General features: G+C 48.5%; 1 pseudogene; it reads left to right on the top strand.

Annotated features, from left to right (window-relative positions):
• Positions 1-1,481: 1,481 nt before the first annotated feature.
• The window catches only part of LOC123996400, a 165,312-nt pseudogene continuing 139,649 nt past the window's right edge, over positions 1,482-27,144 (top strand).

Here is a 27,144-nt window from a genome sequence, read left to right as displayed (position 1 = left end):
ACCAGATCAATGTGGAGCTATATACAGGAAGTACCAGATCAATGTGGAGCTATATACAGGAAGTACCAGATCAATGTGGAGCTATATACAGGAAGTACCAGATCAATGTGGAGCTATATACAGGAAGTACCAGATCAATGTGGAGCTCTATACAGGAAGTACCAGATCAATGTGGAGCTATATACAGGAAGTACCAGATCACTATGGAGCTATAGACAGGAAGTACCAGATCAATGTGGAGCTATATACAGGAAGTACCAGATCAATGTGGAGCTATATACAGGAAGTACCAGATCAATGTGGAGCTATATACAGGAAGTACCAGATCAATGTGGAGCTATATACAGGAAGTACCAGATCAATGTGGAGCTATATACAGGAAGTACCAGATCAATGTGGAGCTATATACAGGAAGTACCAGATCAATGTGGAGCTATATACAGGAAGTACCAGATCAATGTGGAGCTATATACAGGAAGTACCAGATCAATGTGGAGCTATATACAGGAAGTACCAGATCAATGTGGAGCTATATACAGGAAGTACCAGATCAATGTGGAGCTATATACAGAAGTACCAGTACCAGATCAATGTGCAAGGGTATGAGGTATTTGAGGTAGATATGTACATGAAGGCAGGGTAAAGTGACTAGGCATCAGGATAGATAATAATAAGGTATTTGAGGTAGATATGTACATGAAGGCAGGATAAAGTGACTAGGCATCAGGATAGATCATAATAAGGTGAGGTAGATATGTACATGAAGGCAGGGTAAAGTGACTAGGCATCAGGATAGATAATAATAAGGTATTTGAGGTAGATATGTACATGAAGGCAGGGTAAAGTGACTAGGCATCAGGATAGATAATAATAAGAGTAAAATAGAGAACAGAGAAGCAGCAGCAAATGATGGCAGAAGCTGTCTCTGAGGCTGTTGGTCCGACAGCCGATGCTCCGGGTACCATTTGCTGGACGGTAGCAGAGTGAACAGTCTATGGCTTGGGTGGCTGGAGTCTTTGGGTATTTTTCGGGCCTTGGATGGCAGGAAGCTTGGCCCCAGTGATGTCCTGGGCTACCGACACCATGTATGTCATGCTTTTGCAGTCAAGGGTGGTGCAATTTCCATACCAAGCGGTGATGCAGCCAGTCAGGATGCTCTCGATGGTGCTGATGGTCCTTAGTGATGTGGACGCCAAAATATCTTGAAGCTCTCTAGGGGAGATCAAATAGGCCAAACATTGTTCCATTAGAGGACCAATTAACATTTATGATGTTATCTGCGGTGTGTTTGTTTGATGAGAATCCATTGCGTTATTCAATAAAATTAAAAAAAACATCGTTTTTTTATCGTTATACAAAATAGACTGTAAATTACCATTCATCTGCATGTAACGAAATGTTATCAGGCGCGTTTCCCGGACCCTGGACAACCCTCGTTGTCCCCTCCCTCCAGTGAAAGCTGAGATTACTCCGGGAAGGAACAACAAGGACCATGAAAGGACAAACCTGGATGTTATTTTTTTTGTTGGGAAGAGGATTGAGGAGGGGGGGGGGGATCGTTACTATTTATCTTAACGGGATCTCAAATTAAACATATCTAAGTAGGATAATATACGCAAAGGATAGTGAATACAGAATTGTATCCAAATCTTCGCAAACGTGACAACAAGAAGAAGAAAAGTAAACGCGGGCCGAGTTAGTTAGCTGACTGTGGCTCGCCTGTTAAATCACAAGAACAACCCGGGGAGACACCGAGTAGTAATGTTGCCCTTTAAACTTTAACTTCAACTACGGATGATAAATACATCGAGGATTTGGAAACAAATTGGGATAATCGACTTTTTAAAAAAAATATTTTTTTAAATTTGTTTCCAAGAAGAAGCGCAAACAACCTACAAGAAATGTTGGGGAAACCGGGACTGGTTCTCCGCTGTCGGAGCCCCTCCGTTTACCGAGACTGGACACATTCGGTTCAGTGGAGCCTCGCGGGGTTGTTTTTGCTACTGTTTCTGGAAGGGACCGTGTGTCTCGCCAACCCCAGCACTAGTGTCCCTACTCTGGACATCAACAACCACCCCAGTGTCAACGTCTACATGAGTGAGGAGGAGGTCAACAAGCTTTTGGGTAAGAACCAGTGATTTCAAAATAAAAGATACCTAGTCGTCTACCTGGGGGTCAGTTACAACACTTATTTACTGCAGTGTTGAGAGGGGTGCATACCATGGCTAGACAGATAACTCCCAAAACAAGAGGTTAACTAGTTAGTTACACCGGCTGGGTAGGTATCTTGTAGAATATGGCCCGCTGAGGATGGGCTCTTTTTCAACTAAATGTAGCTCAGCTTTGTGGGAGATAAAAAAAGAAGTGCTAAACTAATTAAGATCAAGCAAGATACACGCCACGTCTTTTGTTTGCAAAGTTTAACAGTTGACCCATAAAGCAAGTAGTAAGTCATTGTGATTTTTTTATTTTTAACATGTCGTTTTGAGATACAGGCTCAACACGTGATTCATACATTATTCTATATACCGATTCACCCACAAGGGAATGAATGCCTTTGGTGCAAAATTAGTCAAGTGTGGCTCGTGAGTGAACATTACTAACATGGAAAATGGCTGAAATGAGAGATGTAGTAATTTTTTTTTTTCCGATTCAAACCCCATGTCTTTTTCGAAACTAATTATGCTAAGAGGAAACACATGAAATGAGGACAGGGGACCACTTTGTATTGAAGGAATGGTGAGACTGCTGCAACATTTACAGCCAGACCATATTGCCAGGCTAACATACACCCAGAGCCAAACACATGCATCATATTCTTTAGACTCTTAAAAAAAAAAACGGAATCTGAGCTCTAGTTTAGACCTAAACCATCACATATAATGATTATTCCAGATATACAATGGGCGTATGGACTGTAGGCCTATTTCAAACAGGGAGTCTTCTTGCCTGAGACTGTGCTTTTGAATTTCTCATTCAGGGTTGTTTTTTTTTACAAAGCCTGATCCCAGATCTCTTTGTGCTTTTGACCATATCCTATGTAAACATGACTGGCACAAACAGACTGGCTACTCAGGCTAGTTGTAAAACTGGATCGGGGATAAGGCCACCCAATTGCTGTGACTGCGTGAGTTGTTTTTAATATGGGGTTGGTTAGCTTGCGACGTCCACTGGGCCAGGCTGGCAGGCGGTCGGGTGGCAGTTAGTTTGGAAGCAGTCATTAACATGGTGTCTACTGAAGGGTTTGAAATGCTGGAGTAACCATTTCCTACAGGACAGAGGGAGCTTTAGAGCTGACAGAAGCTGAAACAGCTGACACCCTATTCCCTAAGGCCTTACTTTTGACCAGGGCCCACGGCACCCTGTTCCCTATATAGTGCATAACTTTTGACTATGGCCCAACAGGGAAAATCGTTGCATTTGGGACATAGCTATGGACTTGACTTGAAGGCCACCCTGCTGACGACAACAAATTCACGTTTTGAAAATCCGGCAACACAAGGGAGCCTCAAAGAGTCCACGTCATTTGAGAATCCCTTGGAGACATTGGCTAGTAGCTAGGCCTATCGCCGATTCACCTTTCAGCACTATGAAGAACTAGTCTATAGGCTCTAGGCAGTGGTTTACTGTACAACAATTAGACTAGACTTGTTTTTAGTTGTTGTAGAAACCGGCATAACTCAGGGTTATGTCCTGACCTTATGTAACTGATGTCGTCCGGCCCTCGCCCCTACCCCGGCTCGAACCAGGGACCCTCTGCACATAGACAACATTCACCCACGAAGCATCGTTACCCATCGCGCCACAAAAGCCACGGCCCTTGCAGAGCAAGGGCAACAACTACTTCAAGTCCTCAGAGCGAGTGACGTCACCGATTGGCTAGCTTAGTTAGCGGTGGTGCTCGCTAATAGCGTTTCAGTCGGGTGACGTCACTCGCTCTGAGGCCTTGAAGTAGTTGTTCCCCTTGCTCTGCAAGGGCCGTGGCTTTTGTGGAGCGATAGACAACTGACACCCACGAAGCATCGTTACCCATGTGTGCAGAGGGTCCCTGGTTCGAGCCCAGGTAGGGGCGAGGGGACGGATGAAAGTTATACTGTTACACAATACCAATGGTGCCCTATTCCCATTGTAGTGGCCTACTTTTGACCAGGGCCCGTAAGGAAAAGGGTTCCATTTGGCACACATAGGATAAGGGTAGGATAAGTAATCCCTCTCACCCCCCCCCCCCTTAAGTTTTAGATGCACTATTGTAAAGTGACTGTTCCACTGGATGTCATAAGGTGAATGCACCAATTTGTAAGTCGCTCTGGATAAGAGCGTCTGCTAAATGACTTAAATGTAAATGTAACATCATCATTATACTGCTCTCTGGGTTTATTTGTATATATATATACATACATATTATATATTTATTTATTTAGCAGGCGCTTTCTCCAAAGCGACTCACAGGGTTATATATACAGTGGGGAGAACAAGTATTTGATACACTGCCGATTTTGCAGGTTTTCCTACTTACAAAGCATGTAGAGGTCTGTAATGTTTATCATAGGTACACTTCAACTGTGAGAGATGGAATCTAAAACAAAAATCCAGAAAATCACATTGTATGATTTTTAAGTAATTCATTTGCATTTTATTGCATGACATAAGTATTTGATACATCAGAAAAGCAGAACTTAATATTTGGTACAGAAACCTTTGTTTGCAATTACAGAGATCATATGTTTCCTTTAGTTCTTGACCAGGTTTGCACACACTGCAGCAGGGATTTTAGCCCACTCCTCCATACAGACCCTTCAGGTTTCGGGGCTGTCGCTGGGCCATACAGACCCTTCAGGTTTCGGGGCTGTCGCTGGGCCATACGGACCCTTCAGGTTTCGGGGATGTCGCTGGGCCATACGGACTTTCAGCTCCCTCCAAAGATTTTCTATTGTGTTCAGGTCTGAAGACTGGCTAGGCCACTCCAGGACCTTGAGAGCACAGTTGGCCCATCGCCATGCGGGTTTGACTGTTGTTGTAAATAAGAATTGCCTCTGTGTGCATACATTTTAATGTATGGGTGATCCCGTGAATCGAACCCACTACCTTGGGCGTTACAAACACCATGCTCTACCAACTTAGCTACTGAGACTGTGGCTTGGTCTACTTGTGTTTTCTTCATTCCTCAGTGTCTGTGTCTCAGTGTCTGTGTCTCAGTGTCTGTGTCTCAGTGTCTGTGTCTCAGTGTCTGTGTCTCAGTGTCTGTGTCTCAGTGTCTGTGTCTCAGTCTCTGTGTCTCAGTCTCTGTGTCTCAGTCTCTGTGTCTCAGTCTCTGTGTCTGTGTCTCTGTGTCTCTGTGTCTCTGTGTCTCAGTCTCTGTGTCTGTGTCTCTGTGTCTCTGTGTCTCTGTGTCTCTGTCTCTGTGTCTCTGTGTCTCTGTCTCTGTGTCTCTGTGTCTCTGTGTCTCTGTGTCTCTGTGTCTCTGTGTCTCTGTGTGTCTGTCTCTCAGTGTCTGTGTCTCTCAGTGTCTGTGTCTCTCAGTGTCTGTGTCTCTCAGTGTCTGTGTCTCTCAGTGTCTGTGTCTCTCAGTGTCTGTGTCTCTCAGTGTCTGTGTCTCTCAGTGTCTGTGTCTCTCAGTGTCTGTGTCTCTCAGTGTCTGTGTCTCTGTGTCTCTGTGTCTCTGTGTCTCTGTGTCTCTGTGTCTCTGTGTCTCTGTGTCTCTCAGTCTCTGTGTCTCTCAGTGTCTGTGTCTCTCAGTGTCTGTGTCTCTGTGTCTGTGTCTCTGTGTCTGTGTCTCTCAGTGTCTGTGTCTCTGTGTCTCTGTGTCTCTGTGTCTCTGTGTCTGTGTGTCTCTGTGTGTATGTGTGTCTGTGTCTCTGTGTCTCAGTGTCTCACCACGTCCCCAGGCTCAGAAGTACTGCTGAATGGACCTGCTAACAGTGTGGGGTTGTTTGGAACTTTGAGTGACATCAAATCTGATGCGAATCACACAACTGAGACGTGGCTCTAAATCGAGCAAACCGTATGATATCATTAGTCACTTTAAATAATGTCACATTTTAATAATGTTTACATATCTTACATTACATGTATATACTGTATTTTATACCATCTACTGCACCTTGCCAATGCCGCACGGCCATCACTCAGCCATATATTTACATGTACAATTCTCATTCCACCCCATTATATTTGTGTGTATTAGGTAGTTGTTGTGGAATTGTTAGATGTTACTGCATTGTCGGAACTAGAAGCACAAGCATTTCGCTACTACACTCGCATTAACATCTGCTAACCATGTGTACGTGACAAATACAATTTGTTTTGATTTGAGGTGGGACTTTGAAAAATGGCGAAAATCGCATAGCTTTTACTGTTAACATTTAGTACTTTTCCCAGCAACAAACAGAAACGACAGACGAATGTCAGAACATACAAAACATGGTGAGAGATGTGCATCATAACATTTTTTTTAAATGCATGTTTTTTTTTAATGCATTTTTTTTTGTTGTAATTTGCAGATATTCCAAGTATAGACTACAGGATTTAAACGTTTAATTTGTACATGTCCAGAGTCCAAGAACTTGCGTACGGTGTCTCAGTGTCTGAGTGACTCTGTGACTGTGTGACTCTGTGACTGTGTGACTCTGAGACACAGACTCTGAGACACAGACTCTGAGACACACAGACTCTGAGACACACAGACTCTGAGACACACAGACTCTGAGACACACAGACTCTGAGACACACAGACTCTGAGACACACAGACTCTGAGACACAGACTCTGAGACACAGACTCTGAGACACTGAGACACAGACGCCTAAATGGAAGTCCTTGATCAAGTCCAGCTGGTTCATCTGTAAAAGGTCTAAGTTAGTCCTCTATCTAGCTGGTTCATCTGTAAAAGGTCTAAGTTAGTCCTCTATCCAGCTGGTTCATCTGTTAAAGGTCTAAGTTAGTCCTCTATCCAGCTGGTTCATCTGTTAAAGGTCTAAGTTAGTCCTCTATCCAGCTGGTTCATCTGTTAAAGGTCTAAGTTAGTCCTCTATCCAGCTGGTTCATCTGTTAAAGGTCTAAGTTAGTCCTCTATCCAGCTGGTTCATCTGTTAAAGGTCTAAGTTAGTCCTCTATCCAGCTGGTTCATCTGTTAAAGGTCTAAGTTAGTCCTCTATCCAGCTGGTTCATCTGTTAAAGGTCTAAGTTAGTCCCTATCCAGCTGGTTCATCTGTTAAAGGTCTAAGTTAGTCCTCTATCCAGCTGGTTCATCTGTTAAAGGTCTAAGTTAGTCCTCTATCCAGCTGGTTCATCTGTTAAAGGTCTAAGTTAGTCCTCTATCCAGCTGGTTCATCTGTTAAAGGTCTAAGTTAGTCCCCTATCCAGCTGGTTCATCTGTTAAAGGTCTAAGTTAGTCCTCTATCCAGCTGGTTCATCTGTTAAAGGTCTAAGTTAGTCCTCTATCCAGCTGGTTCATCTGTTAAAGGTCTAAGTTAGTCCTCTATCCAGCTGGTTCATCTGTTAAAGGTCTAAGTTAGTCCTCTATCCAGCTGGTTCATCTGTTAAAGGTCTAAGTTAGTCCTCTATCCAGCAGTCCACAGAAAAACAAATGACTTTCCTTCCATTTAAGAAGAATGATTTTTCTTGACTTGAAAGACTACCCAATGATAAAAAACCCCAATGATTCTTAACATTAGACAGTGTATATATAGTGTATATATTTTATGCTCTTTTTACCAAGTAAACATGAGATGGGACACACTGGAAATTGGACACCAACATTTTTTTGGGGGGGTAGGGGAGACTTCAGACCAGTGTTTTCACTACAGGACATTCCCACAACATGTGGAGTAGAGCTGTTGCTACCACAGTTGTTGCTAGCATGAGTTAGATTTTTTTTAAATCCATTTTTAAATATGTACCAGGGCTCTACACAATATATTGAACTGAATATCTTGAACTGAATGGCCTGACACTTTCTCCAAATAGTGTTGTGATGTGGTGAGAGAAGTGTTCAGGTCACACTCCCATCCTGACCGAATGACAGGAATATGCATTTGGGATAAAAAAAAAAAAAAAAATCTATTTGATTTAATTTCTATAAATATCTGATAGTTCTTCTCATGAAGGCAGCTTTCCAGAGGTTCTGATCTCACTGTGGATCAGAGGCAGGTTCAGTATCTAATGCTTTTTAAGAATATAATAATAATAATAATATATGCCATTTAGCAGACGCTTTTATCCAAAGCGACTTACAGTCATGTGTGCATACATTCTACGTATGGGTGGTCCCGGGGATCGAACCCACTACCCTGGCGTTACAAGCGCCATGCTCTACCAACTGAGCTACAGAAGGACCTTGTAAATGGCTTAAACCGCAGATATGCAACAAACTAAAGAAGAAGAATCACTCAAACCATAATCTGCCCTTCAATTGGGGAAAATTATTATTTTAAAGATGATATTCTATCTGAATATATGAAATACTGTGCCATTGTCTACTATTGAGTGTTTCTCTCAGCTGTTAAACAAGGGGGTTATGCCAGATGGGACGAGATGGAAGAGACGGTCCTTCTACAATCCAACCTTCTGGTCAGCATCTAAAATCCCCTGCTGCCCCTTGACAGTGGAATTATCAGGTTGTCATGTAAGCATCGTGTAAGCATCGTGTAAGCATCGTGTAAGCATCGTGTAAGCATCGTTGAGGCTGTACCACCTTGACGCCAGGTGAACAAACCTGTGCTGTGATGTCATCATCTCCTCTAATCTCCTCCCAGCCACCAATCTTACATTTTTGATCTGTAGGCCCATGTAAGGGCATGTCTTTAATTATGACATTTATACAAGAATACATCTGGGATACCCAGCCCACCTAGGTACAGTCCGTTTCCTATATACCCTATCCTGGGTTTCTGATTGTTATTTTAGGAACTGTGAGGAGAGAGTTTTACCTCTTAAAACCTGGACTGGAGACGGATGGAAGAGATGAGAGAGGCTAGATAATACATCTCTGCCCCTTAAAGAGAGAGGGGGGAGAGCTGTCCTTCTCTTAATGTCATCCCCAAGGAAGCGAAAGGTAACCTGTCTAAATGATCACTGCCCCATGGCACTCACATTGGTAGCCATGAAGTGCTTTGAAAGGCTGGTCATGTCTCACATCAACAGCATCCTCCCGGATACACTAGACCCACTACGATTCGCATACCGCCCCAACAGATCCACAGATGACGCAATCTCAATCGCACCCCCACACTGCCCTTTCCCACCTGGACAAAAGGAACACATATTTGAGAATGCTGTACATTGACTACAGCTCAGCGTTCAACACCATAGTGCCCACGAAGCTCATCACCAAGCTAAGGACTCTGGGACTGAACACCTCTCTCCGCAACTGGATCCTGGACATCTTGACGGGCTGCCCCCAGGTGGTAAGGGTAGGCAACAACACATCTGCCACGCTGATCCTTCACAGTGGTGCCCCTCAGAGGTGTGTACTTAATCCCCTCCTGTACTCCCTGTTCACTCACGGCAAAACAGGCCCCAATTAACATCGACAAGGCTGTAGTGGAGCCGGTCGAGAGTTTCAAGTTCCTTGGTGTCCACATCACCAACGAACTATCGTGGTCCAAACACACCAAGCCAGTCATGAAGAGGACACGACAAAACCTTTTCCCCCTCAGAGGACTGAAAAGATTTGGCTTGGGTCCCCAGATCCTCAAAAAAGTTATACAGCTGCACCATCGAGAGCATCCTGACCGGTTGTATCACCGCCTGGTATGGCAACTCCTCGGCATTTGACTGTAAGGCGCTACAGAGGGTAGTGTGAACGGCCCAGTACATCACTGGGGCCAAGCTTCCTGCCATCCAGAACCTATACAATAGGCGGTGTCAGAGGAAAGCCCATAAAATTGTCAGAGACTCCAGTCACCCAAGTAATAGACTGTTTTCTCTGCTACCGCACAGCAAGTGGTACCGGAGCACCAAGTCTAGGACCAAAAGGCTCCTCAACAGCTTCTACCCCCCCCAAGCCAGTAGACTGATGAATAATTAATAAAAATTACCACCGGACAATTTACATTGATTTGATAACCCGGATGACTCTAGGTCCATTTAGGCTGAATATATTAGTTATGGGAGATACTATATTAATTACTTTATTAATTACTATATTAATTATATATTAATTATATATTAATTACTATATTAATTCTATAATAATTCTATAATAATTACTATATTAATTACTATATTAATTATATATTAATTATATATTAATTACTATATTAATTCTATATTAATTCTATATTAATTACTATATTAATTAAATTCTATATGAATTCTATATGAATTCTATATTAATTACTATATTAATTACTATATGAATTATATATTAATTACTATATGAATTATATATTAATTACTATATTAATTCTTATATACTTCATACCACTAGCCTTCCAAGCAAATTAGTCAGGCTGAAATGTGTGTAGGTTGACAGGCATAGTGTCACTCTTACTCCAGTCTATCTTATATCCTGAGAGGAAGCCAAAGCAGCCAATCAGCTTTAAGACTACCGGTATAGGGAAACTGCAGGGTGAGTAGAATGTCGTCAGCGTATAGATTCAATGTGAAGTTATGTTCATACATACTAATCTGACATGGTCCATCTCAGCTGCTGTAGTATTATCTGACGGGGGACTCTCGTCCTGGGATGGGTCTTGGTGCCCACGTTCAATGTCGGGGGGGACTGGTTCGATGTCGGGCCGCCCCCAGTATGTAGCGGGAGATCTTGTTGAGGAGAGGATAGCCTGTTTTTATTTATTTATTTATTTTACCTTTATTTAACCAGGCAAGTCAGTTAAGAACACATTCTTATTTTCAATGACGGCCTGGGAACAGTGGGTTAACTGCCTGTTCAGGGGCAGAACGACAGATTTGTACCTTGTCAGCTCGGGGGTTTGAACTCGCAACCTTCCGGTTACTAGTCCAACGCTCTAACCACTAGGCTACGCTTCCGCCTCTACACTCTAACCACTAGGCTACCCTGCCGCCTCTACACTCTAACCACTAGGCTACCCTGCCACCTCTACACTCTAACCACTAGGCTACCCTGCCACCTCTACACTCTAACCACTAGGCTACCCTGCCACCTCTACACTCTAACCACTAGGCTACCCTGCCACCTCTACACTCTAACCACTAGGCTACCCTGCCACCTCTACACTCTAACCACTAGGCTACCCTGCCACCTCTACACTCTAACCACTAGGCTACCCTGCCACCTCTACACTCTAACCACTAGGCTACCTGCCTCCTCTACACTCTAACCACTAGGCTACCTGCCTCCTCTACACTCTAACCACTAGGCTACCCTGCCGCCTCTACACTCTAACCACTAGGCTACCCTGCCTCCTCTACACTCTAACCACTAGGCTACCCTGCCGCCTCTACACTCTAACCACTAGGCTACCCTGCCTCCTCTACACTCTAACCACTAGGCTACCCTGCCTCCTCTACACTCTAACCACTAGGCTACCCTGCCGCCTCTACACTCTAACCACTAGGCTACGCTGCCTCCTCTACACTCTAACCACTCGGCTACGCTGCTTCCTCTACACTCTAACCACTAGGCTACCCTGCTGCCTCTACACTCTAACCACTAGGCTACGCTGCCTCCTCTACACTCTAACCACTAGGCTACGCTGCCTCCTCTACACTCTAACCACTAGGCTACGCTGCCTCCTCTACACTCTAACCACTAGGCTACCCTGCCTCCTCTACACTCTAACCACTAGGCTACCTACCTCCTCTACACTCTAACCACTAGGCTACCTACCTCCTCTACACTCTAACCACTAGGCTACCTACCTCCTCTACACTCTAACCACTAGGCTACCTACCTCCTCTACACTCTAACCACTAGGCTACCCTACCTCCTCTACACTCTAACCACTAGGCTACCCTGCCAACTCTACACTCTAACCACTAGGCTACCCTGCCTCCTCTACACTCTAACCACTAGGCTACCCTGCCACCTCTACACTCTAACCACTAGGCTACGCTGCCTCCTCTACACTCTAACCACTAGGCTACCCTGCCGCCTCTACACTCTAACCACTAGGCTACCCTGCCTCCTCTACACTCTAACCACTAGGCTACCCTGCCACCTCTACACTCTAACCACTAGGCTACCTGCCTCCTCTACACTCTAACCACTAGGCTACCCTGCCTCCTCTACACTCTAACCACTAGGCTACCCTGCCTCCTCTACACTCTAACCACTAGGCTACCCTGCCGCCTCTACACTCTAACCACTAGGCTACGCTGCCACCTCTACACTCTAACCACTAGGCTACGCTGCCTCCTCTACACTCTAACCACTAGGCTACCCTGCCGCCTCTACACTCTAACCACTAGGCTACCCTGCCTCCTCTACACTCTAACCACTAGGCTACCCTGCCACCTCTACACTCTAACCACTAGGCTACCTGCCTCCTCTACACTCTAACCACTAGGCTACCCTGCCGCCTCTACACTCTAACCACTAGGCTACCCTGCCTCCTCTACACTCTAACCACTAGGCTACCCTGCCACCTCTACACTCTAACCACTAGGCTACCTACCTCCTCTACACTCTAACCACTAGGCTACCTGCCTCCTCTACACTCTAACCACTAGGCTACCTGCCTCCTCTACACTCTAACCACTAGACTACCTGCCTCCTCTACACTCTAACCACTAGACTACCTACCTCCTCTACACTCTAACCACTAGGCTACCCTACCTCCTCTACACTCTAACCACTAGGCTACCCTGCTGCCCCTACACTCTAACCACTAGGCTACCTACCTCCTCTACACTCTAACCACTAGGCTACCCTGCTGCCCCTACACTCTAACCACTAGGCTACCTACCTCCTCTACGCTCTAACCACTAGGCTACCCTGCCTCCTCTACGCTCTAACCACTAGGCTACCCTGCCACCTCTACACTCTAACCACTAGGCTACCCTGCCGCCTCTACACTCTAACCACTAGGCTACCCTGCCGCCTCTACACTCTAACCACTAGGCTACCCTGCCGCCTCTACACTCTAACCACTAGGCTACCTTACCGCCTCTACACTCTAACCACTAGGCTACCTTACCGCCTCTACACTCTAACCACTAGGCTACCTGCCTCCTCTACACTCTAACCACTAGGCTACCCTGCCTCCTCTACACTCTAACCACTAGGCTACCCTACCTCCTCTACACTCTAACCACTAGGCTACCCTACCTCCTCTACACTCTAACCACTAGGCTACCCTGCCTCCTCTACACTCTAACCACTAGACTACCCTGCCTCCTCTACACTCTAACCACTAGGCTACCCTGCCTCCTCTACACTCTAACCACTAGGCTACCCTACCTCCTCTACACTCTAACCACTAGGCTACCCTGCCTCCTCTACACTCTAACCACTAGGTTACCCTACCTCCTCTACACTCTAACCACTAGGCTACCCTACCTCCTCTACACTCTAACCACTAGGCTACCCTGCCTCCTCTACACTCTAACCACTAGGCTACCTACCTCCTCTACACTCTAACCACTAGGCTACCTACCTCCTCTACACTCTAACCACTAGGCTACCTACCTCCTCTACACTCTAACCACTAGGCTACCCTACCACCTCTACACTCTAACCACTAGACTACCCTACCTCCTCTACACTCTAACCACTAGGCTACCCTGCCTCCTCTACACTCTAACCACTAGGCTACCCTGCCTCCTCTACACTCTAACCACTAGGCTACCTGCCTCCTCTACACTCTAACCACTAGGCTACCCTGCTGCCTCTACACTCTAACCACTAGGCTACCCTGCTGCCTCTACACTCTAACCACTAGGCTACCCTGCCTCCTCTACACTCTAACCACTAGGCTACCCTGCCTCCTCTACACTCTAACCACTAGGCTACCTACCTCCTCTACACTCTAACCACTACCCTACCTCCTCTACACTCTAACCACTAGGCTACCCTACCACCTCTACACTCTAACCACTAGACTACCCTACCTCCTCTACACTCTAACCACTAGGCTACCCTGCCTCCTCTACACTCTAACCACTAGGCTACCCTGCCTCCTCTACACTCTAACCACTAGGCTACCTGCCTCCTCTACACTCTAACCACTAGGCTACCCTGCCTCCTCTACACTCTAACCACTAGGCTACCCTGCCTCCTCTACACTCTAACCACTAGGCTACCCTGCCTCCTCTACACTCTAACCACTAGGCTACCCTGCCTCCTCTACACTCTAACCACTAGGCTACCCTGCCTCCTCTACACTCTAACCACTACCATACCTCCTCTACACTCTAACCACTAGGCTACCCTACCACCTCTACACTCTAACCACTAGACTACCCTACCTCCTCTACACTCTAACCACTAGGCTACCCTGCCTCCTCTACACTCTAACCACTAGGCTACCTACCTCCTCTACACTCTAACCACTAGGCTACCCTGCCTCCTCTACACTCTAACCACTAGGCTACCCTGCCTCCTCTACACTCTAACCACTAGGCTACCCTGCCTCCTCTACACTCTAACCACTAGGCTACCCTGCCTCCTCTACACTCTAACCACTAGGCTTACCTGCCTCCTCTACACTCTAACCACTAGGCTACCCTGCCTCCTCTACACTCTAACCACTAGGCTACCCTGCCTCCTCTACACTCTAACCACTAGGCTACCCTGCCTCCTCTACACTCTAACCACTAGGCTACCTACCTCCTCTACACTCTAACCACTACCCTACCTCCTCTACACTCTAACCACTAGGCTACCCTACCACCTCTACACTCTAACCACTAGACTACCCTACCTCCTCTACACTCTAACCACTAGGCTACCCTGCCTCCTCTACACTCTAACCACTAGGCTACCCTGCCTCCTCTACACTCTAACCACTAGGCTACCTGCCTCCTCTACACTCTAACCACTAGGCTACCCTGCCTCCTCTACACTCTAACCACTAGGCTACCCTGCCTCCTCTACACTCTAACCACTAGGCTACCCTGCCTCCTCTACACTCTAACCACTAGGCTACCCTGCCTCCTCTACACTCTAACCACTAGGCTACCTACCTCCTCTACACTCTAACCACTACCCTACCTCCTCTACACTCTAACCACTAGGCTAACCACTACCACCTCTACACTCTAACCACTAGACTACCCTACCTGCCTCTACCTCTACACTCTAACCACTAGGCTACCCTGCCTCCTCTACACTCTAACCACTAGGCTACCCTGCCTCCTCTACACTCTAACCACTAGGCTACCTGCCTCCTCTACACTCTAACCACTAGGCTACCCTGCCTCCTCTACACTCTAACCACTAGGCTACCCTGCCTCCTCTACACTCTAACCACTAGGCTACCCTGCCTCCTCTACACTCTAACCACTAGGCTACCCTGCCTCCTCTACACTCTAACCACTAGGCTACCTACCTCCTCTACACTCTAACCACTACCATACCTCCTCTACACTCTAACCACTAGGCTACCCTACCACCTCTACACTCTAACCACTAGACTACCCTACCTCCTCTACACTCTAACCACTAGGCTACCCTGCCTCCTCTACACTCTAACCACTAGGCTACCTACCTCCTCTACACTCTAACCACTAGGCTACCCTGCCTCCTCTACACTCTAACCACTAGGCTACCCTGCCTCCTCTACACTCTAACCACTAGGCTACCCTGCCTCCTCTACACTCTAACCACTAGGCTACCCTGCCTCCTCTACACTCTAACCACTAGGCTTACCTGCCTCCTCTACACTCTAACCACTAGGCTACCCTGCCTCCTCTACACTCTAACCACTAGGCTACCCTGCCTCCTCTACACTCTAACCACTAGGCTACCCTGCCTCCTCTACACTCTAACCACTAGGCTACCCTGCCTCCTCTACACTCTAACCACTAGGCTACCTACCTCCTCTACACTCTAACCACTACCCTACCTCCTCTACACTCTAACCACTAGGCTACCCTACCACCTCTACACTCTAACCACTAGACTACCCTACCTCCTCTACACTCTAACCACTAGGCTACCCTGCCTCCTCTACACTCTAACCACTAGGCTACCCTGCCTCCTCCACTACTACTCTAACCACCACTAGGCTACCTGCCTCCTCTCTACACTCTAACCACTAGGCTACCCTGCCTCCTCTACACTCTAACCACTAGGCTACCCTGCCTCCTCTACACTCTAACCACTAGGCTACCCTGCCTCCTCTACACTCTAACCACTAGACTACCTACCTCCTCTACACTCTAACCACTAGGCTACCTACCTCCTCTACACTCTAACCACTAGGCTACCTACCTCCTCTACACTCTAACCACTAGGCTACCCTGCCTCCTCTACACTCTAACCACTAGGCTACCTGCCTCCTCTACACTCTAACCACTAGGCTACCCTGCCTCCTCTACACTCTAACCACTAGGCTACCCTGCCTCCTCTACACTCTAACCACTAGGCTACCTGCCTCCTCTACACTCTAACCACTAGGCTACCCTGCCTCCTCTACACTCTAACCACTAGACTACCCTGCCTCCTCTACACTCTAACCACTAGGCTACCCTGCCTCCTCTACACTCTAACCACTAGGCTACCTACCTCCTCTACACTCTAACCACTAGGCTACCCTACCTCCTCTACACTCTAACCACTAGGCTACCCTACCTCCTCTACACTCTAACCACTAGGCTACACTCTAACCACTAGGCTACCCTACCTCCTCTACACTCTAACCACTAGGCTACCTGCCTCCTCTACACTCTAACCACTAGGCTACCTACCTCCTCTACACTCTAACCACTAGGCTACCCTGCTGCCCCTACACTCTAACCACTAGGCTACCTGCCTCCTCTACACTCTAACCACTAGGCTACCCTGCCTCCTCTACACTCTAACCACTAGGCTACCCTGCCTCCTCTACACTCTAACCACTAGGCTACCCTACCTCCTCTACACTCTAACCACTAGGCTACGCTGCCTCCTCTACACTCTAACCACTAGGCTACCCTGCCGCCTCTACACTCTAACCACTAGGCTACCTGCCTCCTCTACACTCTAACCACTAGGCTACCCTGCCTCCTCTACACTCTAACCACTAGGCTACCCTGCCTCCTCTACACTCTAACCACTAGGCTACCCTGCCACCTCTACACTCTAACCACTAGGCTACCCTGCCTCCTCTACACTCTAACCACTAGGCTACCCTGCCTCCTCTACACTCTAACCACTAGGCTACCTGCCTCCTCTACACTCTAACCACTAGGCTACCCTGCCTCCTCTACACTCTAACCACTAGGCTACCCTACCTCCTCTACACTCTAACCACTAGGCTACCCTGCCTCCTCTACACTCTAACCACTAGTCTACCTACCTCCTCTACACTCTAACCACTAGGCTACCTACCTCCTCTACACTCTAACCACTAGGCTACGCTGCCGCCTCTACACTCTAACCACTAGGCTACCTGCCTCCTCTACACTCTAACCACTAGGCTACCCTACCTCCTCTACACTCTAACCACTAGGCTACGCTGCCGCCTCTACACTCTAACCACTAGGCTACGCTGCCGCCTCTACACTCTAACCACTAGACTACCCTGCCTCCTCTACACTCTAACCACTAGACTACCCTGCCGCCTCTACACTCTAACCACTAGGCTACCTACCTCCTCTACACTCTAACCACTAGACTACCCTGCCTCCTCTACACTCTAACCACTAGACTACCCTGCCGCCTCTACACTCTAACCACTAGGCTACCCTGCCGCCTCTACACTCTAACCACTAGGCTACCCTACCTCCTCTACACTCTAACCACTAGGCTACCCTGCCTCCTCTACACTCTAACCACTAGGCTACCTACCTCCTCTACACTCTAACCACTAGGCTACCCTGCCTCCTCTACACTCTAACCACTAGACTACCCTGCCTCCTCTACACTCTAACCACTAGACTACCCTGCCGCCTCTACACTCTAACCACTAGGCTACCCTGCCTCCTCTACACTCTAACCACTAGACTACCCTGCCGCCTCTACACTCTAACCACTAGGCTACCTACCTCCTCTACACTCTAACCACTAGACTACCCTGCCTCCTCTACACTCTAACCACTAGACTACCCTGCCGCCTCTACACTCTAACCACTAGGCTACCCTGCCTCCTCTACACTCTAACCACTAGGCTACCCTACCTCCTCTACACTCTAACCACTAGGCTACCCTGCCTCCTCCTCTACACTCTAACCACTAGGCTACCTACCTCCTCTACACTCTAACCACTAGGCTACCCTGCCTCCTCTACACTCTAACCACTAGACTACCCTGCCTCCTCTACACTCTAACCACTAGACTACCCTGCCGCCTCTACACTCTAACCACTAGGCTACCCTGCCTCCTCTACACTCTAACCACTAGACTACCCTGCCGCCTCTACACTCTAACCACTAGGCTACCCTGCCTCCTCTACACTCTAACCACTAGGCTACCCTACCTCCTCTACACTCTAACCACTAGGCTACCCTGCCTCCTCTACACTCTAACCACTAGGCTACCCTGCCACCTCTACACTCTAACCACTAGGCTACCCTACCTCCTCTACACTCTAACCACTAGGCTACCCTGCCACCTCTACACTCTAACCACTAGGCTACCCTGCCACCTCTACACTCTAACCACTAGGCTACCCTGCCTCCTCTACCTCTAACCACTACCCTACCTCCTCTACACTCTAACCACTAGGCTACCCTGCCACCTCTACACTCTAACCACTAGGCTACCCTGCCTCCTCTACACTCTAACCACTAGGCTACCTGCCTCCTCTACACTCTAACCACTAGGCTACCCTGCCTCCTCTACACTCTAACCACTAGACTACGCTGCCTCCTCTACACTCTAACCACTAGGCTACCCTGCCACCTCTACACTCTAACCACTAGGCTACCCTGCCTCCTCTACACTCTAACCACTAGACTACGCTGCCTCCTCTACACTCTAACCACTAGGCTACCCTGCCACCTCTACACTCTAACCACTAGGCTACCCTACCTCCTCTACACTCTAACCACTAGGCTACCCTGCCTCCTCTACACTCTAACCACTAGACTACCTACCTCCTCTACACTCTAACCACTAGGCTACCCTACCTCCTCTACACTCTAACCACTAGGCTACGCTGCCGAATGGCTTTTTTGTTGTTGTTGTTGTTCAGGATGTTCATGTTTTAATGTTAAGTTTCCTGGACCATTTTTGGAGTTTCGCCGTCAGTCTTCCTCACCACAGTTGTGAGGTTGTTGACTGTTTTTGTTAGCCGCCATGCTAACTTTTCCCTGCTCGTTTTTCTTCGTATATTACGAGTTTGTATTTTTGGTTGCCATTTTGGATTTGTTGTGTTTTCGGTCGTCTCTGTATACTCTGAGGGGTTGTTTGCTGAAACAAGGTGTTTCTTTCATGACTCTGATATTTGTATTTTTTAATAAAAATTCTGGTCTAGGTTTCTCAACTAGCACCTAGTGTGCCCCCCCCCCCCCCTGAAAATTGCACATCTAAATACATTTTCTATTACATTAAACATATTATTTTTGGAAACACCAATTTGATTCAGAGTTCAGGCATATGACGTTTTTATATGTGGAAACAATTTCTAAGATATACACTTTTCACTCTTTTTTTTCCTGAACTCACTTCCTTCTTTTAAATCACTTGCGCTGCTCTCGTTTTGATGTCCACAATGTAAGAGGAGGTTCTACAGGGATCACGTTAATGCACAATTCTGAGAAATTCACACACAAAACCCCCCAAAAAGAGAACGAGTATCTCGCTGCGTTTTTCGTTGTTGTTGTAAGTGCAGATTTGAAGTGACTTATTGTCATTTCTGCTCGTCATCAGACACATTTTGTGTTTCAGTTGCACTTATCAGAACCACCATTAGTGAATTCTCATCTGATCAGAACCACCATTAGTGAATTCTCATCTTATCAGAACCACCATTAGTGAATTCTCATCTGATCAGAACCACCATTAGTGAATTCTCATCTGATCAGAACCACCATTAGTGAATTCTCATCTGATCAGAACCACCATTAGTGAATTCTCATCTGATCAGAACCACCATTAGTGAATTCTCATCTGATCAGAACCACCATTAGTGAATTCTCATCTGATCAGAACCTCCATTCTCATCTGATCAGAACCTCCATTCTCATCTGATCAGCAGACAGCGCTGTGATTTGGTGTAGCTACTGTTCTCCGGTACTGTTCTCTCGGTCTAGACTCATTTCTCCAGTTAAATGCTTTAGATTATCTTCAAGCAAAACATAAGGAAATGTAGCGGGCTCTATTCTTTCTGTGATAAACCTTTAGAAATGTGTAAAGGCCATGCGTTTTTTCCATTAAGTTCCTTGTGTTGGCCGTCTGCCAAATAGCATTGCGCTTCTGTTGTCGTCTGAAGGAAATGAAGCTATTTCCTGTTGTCATCTGATCATCTATTTCCTGTTGTCATCTGATGAAAATGAAGCTATTTCCTGTTGTCATCTGATCTGAATGGATATTTCTGTCAAGGAGAAGTGTAGTTACACCGATCACTCTATTCAAGCAAGAAAACATTGGTCACTTTCAATATAAAACGCAAATGGTTTTAAAACATGATTATTCTTTTTTAAATTATTTTTTTGGGGTCTAGGTTTTGAAAATGCAGATTGCCCACTGAGAACTGCCTGCCACTGTCTGATAGACTCACTGGTTTATTTAATCTTTCATTTTGATAACTACTGTATTATGAAGCGTTCACTTGACTGGGAATACAGATGAGCATCTGTTGGTCACAGATACCTTAAAATGATAAAAATAGGGGTGTGGATCAGAAAACCAGTCAGTATCTGGTGTGACCATTTGCCTCATGCAGCTCAACACATCTCCTTCACATAGAGTTGATCAGGTTGTTGATTGTGTCCTGTGGAATGTTGTCCCCACTCCTCTTCAATGGCTGTGTGAAGTTGTTGGATATTGGCGGGAACTGGAACACGCTGTCGTGCACGTCGATCCAGAGCATCCCAAACATGCTCAACGGGTAACATGTCTGGTGAGGATGTAGGCCATGTTCAAGTTCACCAGCCTCGTCTGTAAATAGGCCGTTCACCAACGCCAACAGCTTTAATCTACAGATATGGGTCTTGCCAATGAGTGCTCGTGCACGTCGATCCAGAGCATCCCAAACATGCTCAACGGGTAACATGTCTGGTGAGGATGTAGGCCATGTTCAAGTTCACCAGCCTCGTCTGTAAATAGGCCGTTCACCAACGCCAACAGCTTTAATCTACAGATATGGGTCTTGCCAATGAGTGCTCGTGCACGTCGATCCAGAGCATCCCAAACATGCTCAACGGGTAACATGTCTGGTGAGGACGCAACAGTTATAGCCTGGTCACAGATCTGTTTTTGCCATTTGTTGAGCCAAATAAGTGAAGTGACGAGGAGATGGCATGATGGTACCAACAGACTTGACCTCCGGCTATGAGGAGTGTGCGTAAACCTGAGACTAGCAGCGAGACCCTCCTCTCTCTGCCTCAGGGCTCAATAGAGACGTTCCTTCTTTCCCCTCTTTCCTTCCTCTTCTCTCTGGGGTCTCCAGAGCTCTCTGATGCCTTTTGCAGGTCCTAATCTGACTCACTTGTCTACAGGAGTAGCTAGCTGCTGCTGCACATTGTCTGTGAGTCTCTCTGTCCTCAGTCTGTCCTCAGTCTGTCCTCAGTCTGTCCTCAGTCTGTCCTCAGTCTGTCCTCAGTCTGTCCTCAGTCTGTCCTCAGTCTGTCCTCAGTCTGTCCTCAGTCTGTCCTCAGTTTTTCCTCTGTTCAAACATAACTTTTGTATCTTTGTTCTTTTGACTCATTTTGTTCTCCCTGTTCAAACTCCCGTGTCTTTTGTGTTTGCTGAAAGGTGGAATATGATTGGTTGTATTTACATCACAGTCTTCTCTGATCCCTGGAGCTTTAATCTCATCTGACAAAGTGTAAGCAACGCTGGCTAGTCTGTTTTTAGGATTAGATGGAGTCTTGGTACTCTAGGGGGTTAGGGGGGGTTAGATGGGGTCTTAGTACTCCCGGGTTGGGGGTTAGATGGGGGTCTTAGTACTCTAGGGTTGGGGGTTAGATGGGGGTCTTAGTACTCCCGGGTTGGGGGTTTAGCTGGAGTCTTAGTACTCTAGGGTTGGGGGGTTAGATGGGGTCTTAGTACTCTAGGGTGGGGGGTCAGATGGAGTCTTAGTACTCTAGTGTTGGGGGGTCAGATGGGGTCTTGCTGATCTAGGGTTGGGGGGTTAGATGTGGTCTTGGTGATCTAGGGTTGGGGGGTTAGATGGAGTCTTAATACTCTAGTGTTGGGGGGTCAGATGGGGTCTTGGTGATATATGGGTTGGGGGTTAGATGGATTCTTGGTGATGTATGGGTTGGGGGGTTAGCTGGGGGTATTGGTGATATATGGGTTGGGGGGTTAGCTGGGGGTCTTGGTGATCTAGGGTTGGGGGGTCAGATGTGGTATTGGTGATATATGGGTTGGGGGTTAGATGGAGTCTTGGTGATATATGGGTTGGGGGGTTAGATGGATTCTTGGTGATATATGGGTTGGGGGTTAGATGGAGTCTTGGTGATATATGGGGTGGGGGTTAGATGGATTCTTGGTGATATATGGGTTGATTATGGGTTTGGGATATATGGGTTGGGGGGGTTAGCTGGGGGTCTTGGTGATCTAGGGTTGGGGGGTCAGATGTGGTATTGGTGATATATGGGTTGGGGGTTAGATGGAGTCTTGGTGATATATGGGTTGGGGGGTTAGCTGGGGGTCTTGGTGATCTAGGGTTGGGGGGTCAGATGTGGTATTGGTGATATATGGGTTGGGGGTTAGATGGAGTCTTGGTGATATATGGGTTGGGGGGTTAGCTGGGGGCCTTGGTGATCTAGGGTTGGGAGGGGGTCAGATGTGGTCTTGGTGATCTAGGGTTGGGGGGTTTGATGGGGGTATTGGCACTCTAGGGTTGGGGGGTTAGATGGGGGTCTTGCTGATCTAGGGTTGGGGGGGGGGTTAGATGTGGTCTTGCTGATCTAGGGTTGGGGGGGGTTAGATGTGGTCTTGGTGATCTAGGGTTGGGGGGGGTTAGATGTGGTCTTGGTGATCTAGGGTTGAGGGTTAGATGAGGGCATGCTTCTTTTTTAGTTTCCTAAAAAGTACTGTAATATAGCCATAGTTAAATCCATAAAACACAAGAAGTGAAAGACAAAAAATGTGGTAAAAACAGTAGATAGTAAATGTGGTAAAAACAGTTTTCAGTTGAGGTTGGACGACCAAAAGGGCTGATAGGAAACGTACCATTTTTTTTTTAGTTTGTTCAATCATTTAAACACGTATTAATTATACACCTACTCAGAATACAAGGAAAAACCATGTTTGATTATGTGAGTTACATGCTGACCACACCACTCGCGTCTCTTACGTGAGCATTGCAAAAGATATATGTACACAACCATGTTATTCAACCACACAGCTCGCGCGCGTCAACGAGCGACTGCGTTAGCCGGGCGCTAAAATATTATTATTATTATTATATTATTTTGTGACGCTTGACACGCTGCAAGGCCCGCCTCTCCCTTCTCTTCCTCGTCGGTTTTTAATGAGGAGTGGCTTCCGTCTCTACCAGAAAGACCTGATTGGTGGAGTGCTGCAGAGACTGTTGTCCTTCTGGAAGGTTCACGATGCGGCATTTGTGGGGTGCTGACGCGACGCAGCCCAGATTGCCAGTGCAGGCGTGGTCGTGGTTACCCTCGCCCTTTCGGGGTGGGGGGGGGGCATCGGCTGGGTTGACACAGACTTGATCCGTGAGACCTATTTTTGACAGAAGTAACACACGTTCTAGTACCGATTCATTTTGTGTTTGTTTGTCTCGTATCGGAAACGTACAGAAGCTCAACCCGTCTACTCTTTCTGCTCTTTGATGGTGTTCCTGCGTCAGTACGTACAGTCCAATCTGTTTCTGTTCTCCAGTCTCGGTTTGTCTGCTCTTCTGGCTGTCCCCCCCACCACAAAAATGCCACCCTAATCCCTATTGAGTGCACTACTTTTGACCAGAGAGTAGGATGCCATTTAGAACAGACACAACCCCCCCCCCCCCGGTCTGATTGCTGCTTGCTTAGTGGAGTGTGGATAGAGATTCCTCCCTGGTAACTCACTCTGAAATAAGAGCAGAAGGCCTGTATTAGAGGGGGGAGAAATGGGGTGTCCACTTTCAAGGTGCCAAGGGGCTGCAAGGCCTTAGCTGCTCTGGCACATAGGAGGGTTCACTAACAAAGAGGCTTTCTCTGTCTCTTCTACCGTTCCTCTCTCTCGCTATATCTCTCTCTCTCGCTATATCTCTCTCCTCGCTCTCTCTCGCGCTCTCGCTGTCTGTGCGTCTGTCTGTGATCTGGTTCTTCTGTTTTCCTTCCTTTCAGTTCACTAGCATGGAGTGGTGGTGGTGGTGGTGGTGGTGGTGGTGGTGGTGGTGGTGGGAGGAGGAGGTGGTGGTGGTGGTGGTGGGAGGAGGAGGAGGTGTTTTTCCTTTTAGTGCACTAGCATGGAGTGGTGGTGGTGGTGGTGGTGGTGGTGGTGGTGGGGTGGAGGAGGAGGAGGTGGTGTTTTCCTTTTAGTGCACTAGCATGGAGTGGTGGTGGTGGGAGGAGGAGGAGGTGTTTTTCCTTTTAGTGCACTAGCATGGAGTGGTGGTGGTGGTGGTGGTGGTGGTGGTGGTGGTGGGAGGAGGAGGAGGAGGTGTTTTTCCTTTTAGTGCACTAGCATGGAGTGGTGGTGGTGGGAGGAGGAGGAGGAGGAGGTGTTTTTCCTTTCAGTTCACTAGCATGGAGTGGTGGTGGTAGGAGGAGGAGGAGGAGGTGGTGGTGGTGGTGGGAGGAGGAGGAGGTGGTGGTGGTGGTGGGAGTGGAGGAGGTGGTGGTGGTGGGGGAGGAGGAGGAGGTGTTTTTCCTTTTAGTGCACTAGCATGGAGTGGTGGTGGTGGGAGGAGGAGGAGGAGGTGTTTTTCCTTTTAGTGCACTAGCATGGAGTGGTGGTGGTAGGAGGAGGAGGTGTTTTTCCTTTTAGTGCACTAGCATGGAGTGGTGGTGGTGGTGGTGGTGGTGGTGGTGGGAGGAGGAGGAGGTGTTTTTCCTTTTAGTGCACTAGCATGGAGTGGTGGTGGTGGGAGGAGGAGGAGGTGTTTTTCCTTTTAGTGCACTAGCATGGTGGTGGTGGTGGGAGGAGGAGGAGGTGTTTTTCCTTTTAGTTCACTAGCATGGAGTGGTGGTGGTAGGAGGAGGAGGTGGTGGTGGTGGTGGGAGGAGGAGGAGGTGTTTTTCCTTTTAGTGCACTAGCATGGAGTGGTGGTGGTGGGAGGAGGAGGAGGAGGTGGTGGTGGGGGAGGAGGAGGTGGTGGTGGTGGTGGTGGGAGGAGGAGGAGGTGTTTTTCCTTTTAGTGCACTAGCATGGAGTGGTGGTGGTGGGAGGAGGAGGAGGTGTTTTTCCTTTTAGTGCACTAGCATGGAGTGGTGGTGGTGGGAGGAGGAGGAGGAGGTGTTTTTCCTTTCAGTTCACTAGCATGGAGTGGTGGTGGTAGGAGGAGGAGGTGGTGGTGGTGGGGGAGGAGGAGGAGGTGTTTTTCCTTTTAGTGCACTAGCATGGAGTGGTGGTAGTGGGAGGAGGAGGAGGTGGTGGGGGAGGAGGAGGAGGTGGTGGGTGGTGGTGGTGGTGGTGGGAGGAGGTGGTGGGAGGAGGAGGAGGTGGTGGGAGGAGGAGGTGGTGGTGGTGGTGGGAGGAGGTGGTGGTGGGAGGAGGTGGTGGTGGTGGGGGAGGAGGTGGTGGTGGGAGGAGGTGGTGGTGGTGGGAGGAGGAGGAGGAGGTGGTGGTGGTGGTGGTGGGAGGAGGAGGAGGTGGTGCACTAGCATGGAGTGGGGTAGGGGAGGAGGAGGAGGTGTTTTTCCTTTTAGTGCACTAGCATGGAGTGGTGGTAGGGGAGGTGGAGGTGGTGGTGGGAGGAGGAGGAGGTGGTGGTGGGAGGAGGAGGAGGAGGTGGTGGGAGGAGGTGGTGGTGGTAGTGGGAGGAGGAGGAGGTGGTGGTGGTGGTGGGAGGAGGTGGTGGGAGGAGGAGGTGGTGGTGGGAGGAGGTGGTGGTGGTGGGAGGAGGAGGAGGAGGTGGTGGTGGTGGGAGGAGGAGGTGGTGGTGGTGGGAGGAGGAGGAGGTGGTGGTGGTGGTGGTGGAGGAGGAGGAGGTGGTGGTGGTGGTGGGAGGAGGAGGTGGTGGTGGTGGGAGGAGGTGGTGGGAGGAGGAGGTGGTGGTGGTGGGAGGAGGTGGTGGGAGGAGGAGGTGGTGGTGGTGGTGGGAGGAGGTGGTGGGAGGAGGAGGTGGTGGTGGGAGGAGGAGGTGGTGGGAGGAGGAGGTGGTGGTGGGGGAGGAGGAGGTGGTGGTGGTGGTGGAGGAGGAGGAGGAGGAGGTGGTGGTGGTGGGAGGAGGAGGAGGAGGTGGTGGTGGGGGGAGGAGGAGGAGGTGGTGGTGGGAGGAGGAGGTGGTGGGAGGAGGAGGTGGTGGTGGGAGGAGGAGGAGGTGGTGGTGGTAGGAGGAGGAGGTGGTGGTGGTGGTGGGAGGAGGAGGTGGTGGTGGTGGTGGGAGGAGGAGGAGGTGGTGGTGGTGGGAGGAGGAGGTGGTGGTGGTGGTGGTAGGAGGAGGTGGTGGTGGTGGGAGGAGGAGGAGGTGGTGGTGGGAGGAGGAGTGGTGGTGGTGGTGGGGGAGGAGGTGGTGGGAGGTGGTGGTGGTGGGAGGAGGTGGTGGGAGGAGGAGGTGATGGTGGTGGTGGTGGGAGGAGGTGGTGGGAGGAGGAGGTGGTGGTGGTGGGAGGAGGTGGTGGGAGGAGGAGGAGGAGGTGGTGGGAGGAGGAGGTGGTGGTGGTGGGAGGAGGAGGTGGTGGTGGTGGGAGGAGGAGGAGGAGGAGGTGGTGGTGGGAGGAGGAGGAGGAGGAGGTGGTGGTGGGAGGAGGAGGTGGTGGTGGTGGTGGTGGTGGTGGGAGGAGGAGGTGTTTTTCCTTTCTT

This window comes from Oncorhynchus gorbuscha, linkage group LG02 (genome assembly GCF_021184085.1).
Source record: "Oncorhynchus gorbuscha isolate QuinsamMale2020 ecotype Even-year linkage group LG02, OgorEven_v1.0, whole genome shotgun sequence".
Lineage (NCBI taxonomy): Eukaryota > Metazoa > Chordata > Actinopteri > Salmoniformes > Salmonidae > Oncorhynchus > Oncorhynchus gorbuscha.
Note: the sequence above shows the minus strand (reverse complement) of the source record. Positions and strands in the feature narration are given on the sequence as shown.